The following is a 9888-nucleotide window of genomic DNA, read 5'->3' on the forward strand; positions in this document are numbered from 1 at the left end:
AAATTAGACAAATGTCAATGACTAATGGAGATAATTGATTAATTTAACATGAATTTTCTGTAAACAAAAATAATATTTTTGATGTTTGGAACATTATTAATTGCAATATTTAATTATTTTTTCTGCGTAAATTACTCAAACATGTCATGTTTGAGTTATGAAAAGCATAAACTGTATGCTTTTAATTTAAAATACAGTTTTTATCTGTATTATTATTTTTATAATTCTATAATCTATTTATACTTATTTAGTTCATAATTACTCTTGTGATTAAATTTTTAACCTACGATAACCTTATAATAAGTAATTATTATATTTATATATCATTAATTAGTGCTACATTTTAATACTAATTAAATCGTAATACCATAAATTGAAAACTAATCAAATAACTTTTATGGATTGTCTTTATACCTACTCACAATATATCCTTTAAATACAAAAAAGTTTTTAATTTAACTGTCTTGTTACTTTAATAGTTTAACATATTTTGTATCTTTTATGATTGTTTTACTACTGTAGAGATTACAACAGTTTAGTTTGCGCAAATCGTAAATCTCTCAAAGCATATTTTGCCTCGACTAAAACTTAAATACTATAACTACGTGGTTACAAAATTACGCAACCAAATCATTTAGATTTTAGTGGATATTGTCTTGAATTTCTTGCGTTACAAATTTTCACTGAAATACAATTAGACGCCCTGAGAGTCTATGTGTTAATCTAAAGAAAATTGTATTTATTTCAAACAGTTTTTTTTAGTATAAGTTCATTATTATAATTTTGTGTGAGTATTATAATTTTTCAATACGCTACTTCTTAGCGGCAATCAACTCAAAAGGCTTGTACATCTCAGCCGAAAAGATCGAAAGTTAGTCCGTTTTGCTGGTAGTTAAATTAGTATCTAATCTTAACCTTTACGGTTTAATAATTGGACTTTGTATTAAACTCTTTCAAAAAAAATTCTATTTATAGAAATAGATTTGAGTTCGATCATATATTGTCTTCAATTAAAAGTCGATGGAATATTAATTTGTACGCTATATGATTAATTAATTTCTGTCGCTATGAAAAATTGAATCATATTGGACTAATATTACTCAATAATATTATAATGTCCACACATTTTATTTAATCAAAGGTATTACCTTTAAAATTTTATAAACCTTTCTTTTCCGTATTAAGAGAAAATAAGGACGTGGGTAAACAGCAGTGGTCAGGAAACCTCAATAAAATTCAAAATATTAAGGCTAGAGCTATTACCCGCGAATACTTTTTGTTATGTGCGGATAATTTTTTTATATCTTATGATAACTTTGGAAAAAAATTGTTTTTTTATGATTTTATATAATACGAATACGCAAAGTTAAAAATCGTAAAATTTTTAAGTAAAAAAAAAGTACAACTAAAGTAACAAAATATTTTTTAATTAATAATTAACCTTAATTTGTGCAGCAAATGTATTCATCAATAATAACATAATCATTCTGTATATTCAAAAGAGAATTTAGTATTTATCATAAACAAATTATTGAAATGGACCTAATTATTACCAACGAATCTAAGAAGTGAAAACAAAGTTGTCGTGAGATTTGGTTTTGCATTGTTACAGAGGAAAAGTAAAATTTAAGTATCAGCAATTTGTAGGAGCTATCGATAGTTAGGTAATGTTATTTAGGTGATTTTATTAATTGTGTTAGTGGTCACAGTGGTCTTTTGATAATTGCTAGCGAAACGACGCTGGACACCTTACCGTGACATTAATTGTACGATGTTTAAATGGTGTGGTGATATACGCTGTCCAAGCTGTGGTTTTACTCCGCCCAAAATCACCATAACCTAAATGTTTCCAACAAACGACAATTCAGTGCAACTTTTTGCACTTGACAAGTGATTTCTATAATTTCAAAATTTTTACATCGATGAGTTTATGTTCTAGAACTAGGTGTCGGTCGTCAAAGTCATAGTGCATCGCTATCGATTAGATGTAATTGTTCGTCGTCCCTGCTCTTTTTAAACCGCCTAACCGCAATCACGAATAAGACACCAAACTGCATAAATAACATATTGAAAATACGACCACGAGGAGTCAATGGACATAGTGTTATATGCCCAGACGCATAATTCCATTAATTAGACCTTATGAGTTCCTGGTACTAAATTTTAGTTTTTCTTATGAAATACGGTCTAAAATATTCATCACATAAACTCTTCGTGTATTATCTCATGAATCCCTGGTACACAATTTTAATAAATTTATAAGTAACGTAATTTAGAATTTTATCAAAAGATGATATTCACAAGGGTTTGCCCAGCGGATAGTGACCGAGTCCTTCTAAAACAAAAATATTATCACGAGTTAAAAAAAATTTTTTGTTGCTAAATTAATAATATTTTTGTGACTGAAATAATATATTTGTTTTTTTTGATAAATATTTTATTCCAATATTTTAATTTTAACGAACATTTTTGTCAAATTAACAAAAAAATATCGTTGCCAGTATATTAACAATAAACTTGTAAATTTCACTCATTTTTATTATAGTGTGTGTAGTATACAATTTTAACAGGTTACTATACATTTTTCTTATGTTTAACCTCCTCCTTCAATCGAAAAAACTTCGACAACGTTATTCAGTGGTCTGGATTTTTTTGAAGGCAAAGCTTATTTTATTTAAAAGTAGATCCGGCCCTGTGTATAATAAAAAAGCATTTAACGTAATTTTTAAACGTTATGCCGCTTAACCGCATATTTAAGAATAAAAAAGATAAACATTGACGATATCGTTTAACGAGAATACCGAGTAAGTGCTATTAACTCAAGAGTCTCGAATCGAAGAGAAAGCTAAGAAACATAGTTATAATCAAGAGATGTAATGGCGTCTTTTAAGTTATCAGTTGGGCAGTGAAAACGATTTTGGGATTTGAAACACTCTCGTAATACTCTCAGGAACTAAGTATATCAATCAGAGAGGTCCCCAAGGAATCGCACATTAAATTTCACACTGATAAACTCTGTTTATTATCATATAATACACGTTATGTAATGTACTTACTGTGGGTGAATGGATACACCGTACGTGATACACCATTATTCTATAATGAAGGTTTTATCCCCAAAGTCTTAGAGTTCAGTATCTTAAAATCTCTTTCAACCTCACAGACCATTGTTAAAACGAGTGGGTCGACAGCAGCCTCGTCAAAGTACCAATGAACAACTGTGCACTTCTGTGTAGCATAACAGCAATTTCAAAATAATACTTTATATAAACTAAATTTTATAGACAATGTGAATTATTATGAACTTAATAGTAATTTCATTTTTGCCAAATAAATAGTCACAAATATCGATATTTTCTTAAACAATAAATTAATGACTCCAAATGAAATTTTTTTAATAATAGTTTCTATGCTCACTTTAGTTATATTATAAATTAAAAAAATGAAATATGTAATTTACACATGGCGTTTCTAGGAAAACTTGTGAAAAAGAAGTATCATAGAACAAATTTATACGCCTATTGATAAAATCAATAATAAATTCAAATTACACTTGAAAAAGGCGAATGATAATCATAACATTCATAATTAAATAAACGAAAAAGTAAAAGTTTTTCTAAATAAACTTAATTGAAGATGGATAAAATTGAAATTTTAATTAAATAGTCAAAATAATAATATTCCTTAAATGATTTCATTTTTGATTCGATCACGTTAATATATAACTGTACTCGATCAGATCCAGTTATAATTTATTTACATAATTTAAGTATAGACAGACTATTTGAAAAAAGGTCTAATGGGAAAAATAAAATCATCACATATTCAGAGATTTAAAAAAACCCAGCACATTGGGAACGTATAATAATAGTGTAATATATAAAGGAAAATGATCCGATTTCATTTGGTATATTTTTTTTATAAATGCGACCCTTTATCGTTTATCAAATAAAGATTTAGATGATTCTAATTTTCCTATTATAGTAAAATTATAATCTGTAAACATGAAATGATATTTACACTAATATTTTGACGACATGTGAATATCACATAGGACGATAATTTAATCAAATTAACAATTTATTCTTCGCAAAAGACTTTTCAAAAAAAAATAAAACTCTGCGCACGTATTTATTTCGTCCAAAACGTACAGGGTATATATATTTTCTGTATTATCTAATGGAGATCCGAAGTAGATTTTTTCGAGCATAAGTTCAATCGGACGTCCGTTGTGCATTTTTTGTCTACAGTAGACTAAATAATAAAATTGCATAACAACATTCGTATGTACAGAATGCTGCGCGAGTATTGTGTGTGGTATTAAGTCTACTCCACCGCAGACGACCCACGTGTGTCTATCGCGAAGAGCTCAATTTCGATACAGAAGCTGAACACGAATTCTTCATAACAATATCATTCGTGCACGCATGGTCTGTCAATTTGTTTATTTATTTTTTTTATAAAATCACATCCATACTGGAATATTATGAATACACTACCATGCACAAACATACAATACTTAGAATTATTTTGATGCGGTCATTGTTCTCTAAGGCCAAAATTGTCACTACGTGGCAAAGTGCAGTGGTCCGCGAGAGAAAGCACTGCTCAAGTCACGGCGAGTCTTCGCCATCGTTTAGTTTTTTAAGCTGACCAGACAATTTTCTCGGGCAACAGTTTGATTATGTGCGTGCGCGTATCGCATGTGAAACGATCTGCTTGATAACTTAAATGACTACAACGACCGCACTGCTTTCGAGGCTAAACGAAAATTTTTATAACCTTGGTTACCTAAGATGCAATTTTATATTTTTTATTCGGATAACATGTGCTCGTGAAAATATTGGCAGAGTATCCACAGCTCATATCTATCGAAACCATATAAATTGACAGTGTAATGCTCCAAAGACGTTCAATATATTGTACAAAAGGCAGACGAAGGAGATAACTTTGAATCATTCGACAATAGATATACGAACGCAAATTGATTCGATTAATAGTCGTTGGCATCTCAAGGAAGATATCCAATGATCAATCAGTTTATTTATTTTCCTATATAAATTGAATTTTTCTCACTAGATTTTATAAATAAAAAATGTTATTGCAATCCGTTTAAGTCCAATATTCTGTACTTTTTTATTCAAAACATTTTACAAATATTTTCAAAAATTACAATTCTCGGCACCTCAATTTTTCATTAAGTAATAATATTCATTCAGATTAGACTGTTATTGTCCCTCTTTTTATTGGCAATATAAGTACTTCCAGTACCTTGTACAGTCGAGGAAAATTTAAAGTTTCCATAAAAATATAAAACTGAGTACCTGCCTAGTTTTTTATTTAAAAAAATATTATCTTTTAAATATAACGCAACATCTTTTAACTAGGGATAAAATATAATTATACTTTTATGTATTTTACTTTTAATAACTATGACACGGTTTTTTATGTGTGCTATTACAAATGCTCAGCTTATATGATAAATACTCGAAAGGAGTAATTAAGTCTGATTTAAAACATAATTATGATGCGCAATTTAACCTGATCTATTTTATGAATTATTGTCTGTACAATTTAGGTAGTCTTATACAATTGTATTTATATATTTTCCAAAGTGTTGTTCTAGACTTCATAATAGATCCAATCACATCTGCGTATGACAAATAATACCGTTTAACTCATTATGATCTGCGCAAAGCTCTCTTTAACGTAAACACGTACACGTGTATGCAAACGAACAACAATAAATTGAACTCCATTGTTCAATCGACTACTTGGCCGTTGCGAGAACAGGTGTATACTCTAATGCTAACGCACTGTTCTAATCGGACGTTGCGTTGTTCAACAATTGTTCAGTTTCCTCAGAAACCGATCAGTTGGCCCATCATAACAATATGTCTATGTGCTTATGCACAGCAAGTGCTCACCAGACGGCAGTATCGCACTTTAAGGTCGTCCGTTTTTAATTAAGTTTCCAGCTTGGGTAAATCATCGCCATTCTTCCCGGGAATTTCTTAATTTGATTTTTTCATTTATCACACCGAGTGTACAGAACCGCTCTATTTGCGCCATTATATTTTCATCGGACATTTTCTGTCATTGTTAACATTCTAAATTATAACTCATTTTATGTTTAAAAAAATATCTATTAAATTGTTTGACGTAGAAATTACAACTAGACATTAACGAACTGTCCAAGAGGTATTTTTATCATAACAAATATAATTGCTTGGGTTGGATTTTATTGTAGTCCATGACCTTTTTACAAATCGTTATAGAACGCGTAGATTAAATAATTAAAATATTACCATAATATAATTTATGCTTCAATATTTCATATTGATTATTTTGCCGAAATACCTGTAGTTATTTGTATGTATACATCTTTAAAAAGTTGTTTGAATACACTACCCTAATTACGTACTTGTAATTTTTTCATTAAGAAAAAATGTAATCATTCTTATTTGATAAGAAATTATTTTACAAAATTTTATTTTACAAATAAACAGTCTATATATAACTATACCGAGGAAAAAACTTTTTATTTAAAACTATAGAGACCACCAAGTATTGTGTCGACAACCTTTTATATTTATTAGTTGAATTCCCCAAACTTTTGATCTAAATTAAATTGAAACTTTTACATTTGTCTGTATATCAAAATAAAATCCGGAAAACGTCAGCGTTAAAAGTAATAGAGTTGAAATCAGACTGGAACATGGAGGAAAAGAAAATGTTGAAATTGAACAATTGTTTTCCATCGACTTTCATTGTGATATACGAGTTCTACACTTGATATTTTATTTTTTTGTTGCAAATACATTTTAGTCATTCTGAAGTTTATGAATAACATTACCTTTAAAATATTTGTCGACCTTTAGATAAATTCAATTATTTATTTTTGTATTAAATGTTTATACATCCCAAGGTGACATATTTCAATATTGATATACGTGTCTTACTTCTTTCAAAAACGTCATACCTCGAAAAAAATGATTATTTTTGACGAATGATTTAAAAAATTTTAAATAAATTAAAATTATTGAAAATGAATAAGTCTATTTTCGAACGTCTAAATATCGAGTTTTTAATAAATAAATAAATTTATTACTCTTTTAGGACAAACAAGCCTAACTAATATAAGTTAAAATTTGAGATATTACGTAATTGAATGGACTAAATTATGTATGTGTCATTTAAACAATTTAAAACATTTTTAAATTATCAAAGTTATCATTAAAAATGTTATAGATTTTATAATAATAGACCTCTTAAAATTTGTATAAACTTATTGTTTTTTTGTAATATATATTTTTTATCGAGGCCAGGCAAGAACGTATGAAAACGTGATGTTTTGTGCGTTCAACCGTCCAATATAAAAGTTTTATTTGGTGAATAAATTATAATTAATATAAAAAGGTAGTTAATAAAATCAATTCAACATATAAGCCATCTATACCTACACTACTGAAGCTTAAAAATAGAATTTAATTATAAATCGCCTAGAAAAACATCAGGAAACCAAAAAAAATGTTTAACAATGACACCCCCAAAGAAAAATGTCGAATTAAATTTATAATTTTTCCTAATCTTTAAAATTATCTAAATAATTATTTTGATTAAATTTCATTACATTTTAGATATTTTGTAAAATTTTGCTTCTAATGTGAAAATAAATAAATATTGTTATTATTGGCCATTTTTTCTAGATTATTCTTGTACCAAAATTCATAACAACAAAATATTAAAAGTATATAATATAACAAATTAAAAAATTTAATTAACATAAAAAATCTCAGTAAATATAAATTTACTGTAATTATAAATCATTTATGTTATCACAATACTCGTTGGTAAATATTGTTAATTTTTATGTAAGGTGATTTTTTTTTTTTTGCATTTATATAAATAATTTATTGTAAAAACTTAACAATCTTTTTTTAAACACCTCATTTAAAAACTCATATGAGTGAAGTTGAAATAACACACACACACACTTATTGTATTTCGTTGCAATGCCAGTTTTTCGCGCAACTTAGTGTATTGTACGGAAAGCTTTTTACGTTATTGGTAAAGGCATCAAGTCTGTATATAAGCGACCGAATCAAATGGATTTTGGCTCGTTCAATGTGTTTTTTACAAATAAGGAATTATTATATTTGTCTGCAAAGTTTGTGTTACAGGAACTATTAGTTTTTTTTTATCATTGAAATATGGAAACAATTTTGTTAAAACGATTAGTGGCTCTTTACAAACTAGTCAAATGATAAAACAGATTTGTGAACAAAGAAGTTAAACTGATATCTGTTCATTACCATTAGCGATCGTCCAAAGTTTTTCACGCTAATGGAAAATATTCATTCGCCAAGAAAAAAATATTTATTTTAAATTAATAAGATAGTGCATTGAATTTTGTATATATTAATTATTTCATCATTAGTTTTTATGAAAGTTGAAATTTACAATTTAAAAATCCTTCTAAGGGAACTTATAAGCTATTTAATCTTGATAATAATACGAAGGATATTATTTGAATATAATATTTAATAAACAACTTTTAAATGTAATTTCATTTCCAAAACTTCACTTATAGTTTCGAACATAACCTTTGTCGAAAAAATATTGAGAATTATATTTATTTACATAAAAATAATTAACTTATGTAAATATAAAAAATAGCTATTAACTACATCGAAAACTCTAAAAGATAATTAATGTGTCATTTTCAATGACAAATTTAGAAAATAATATTTTTTTTTATATTAATTGGTATCCGCTAAAGTATAATTATACATAAATTAACCACAAGGTCAAATATCGAAGGGACTTACACGAGCGAAAATATATCAGAAAAGTTCAAAGCATCAGAACTAAAACAAAATTTTTTAATAATAATAAATTGATAATTAATTAAACTATTAATAATTAAATTGAGTTCGACAGATAGTTTAATTTCAATAATATCATTAAAAAAAATAATTTAATTATGTAGTCCAGTGAAATAATTTTCATATACAATCAATACACTAATCAATTAACAATTATCTTCCGCGTTCCAACTCAGTCGCTATTTATTTATCACATTTTTATAAAAAATTATTGTTATTATAAAATGAAAAAGGTAGTTGACGTTTAAACTTTAGCACTTAATTGGTCGTTGGACTTAATCTATAAAAGGAAAAATTTTAATTGCCTACAAAAAACTGCTTAAGTAGTCTGATCTTATCCGGTAGACGAGGTGTAGCTATTACTTATTTTATTTTTACATTTTAATGTGTATATTAATTATTTTTACAGCACAGCATTTTATGAAAATACTTGTTGAGGCGTCTGGTCTGTGTAAAATCGTGTAATATTTAATTAATGACGATTTGCTGTAAAAATTTGAATAGAGCAACTAATATCCGGAGTTTTTTTTGTCTTATGTGTAAAAAATAAATAAATTGTTATGAATAAATAATATTTGTATATACCAAGTCAAATAATCATATTATGAATTTAAAAAAAAACATTTATTATGTCATGTAAAAAAAAAAGGTTGTCTCACATCGATGCATAAGACATTTTAATTACACTGGAAAATAAAAATAATTAAACTGGACGTATCGTTTTACTTGCAATTTGAAAATTTTCGTTAAAACAATCTTGATACATGTCAGACCAGTACTTTGAGTTAGCCAAGGTAAGTAGCCTTGGATATTATTTTTGATGAAAACACTCTATGGCCTCTTTAATGAATAACCATCGACCCGTGTCGGTTTTTGATACGAGTTTTTTTTTTTTTTAATGACATGAAAACACAGAAAAGGTCACACACAAAACATTGAAATATTTCTATATTCAAGACAAAAAACCAATAGAACAGTGAGGACGGGGTACAATATGGTT

This window comes from Daktulosphaira vitifoliae, unplaced genomic scaffold (assembly GCF_025091365.1).
Source record: "Daktulosphaira vitifoliae isolate Bord-2020 unplaced genomic scaffold, ASM2509136v1 Scaffold_3, whole genome shotgun sequence".
NCBI lineage: Eukaryota > Metazoa > Arthropoda > Insecta > Hemiptera > Phylloxeridae > Daktulosphaira > Daktulosphaira vitifoliae.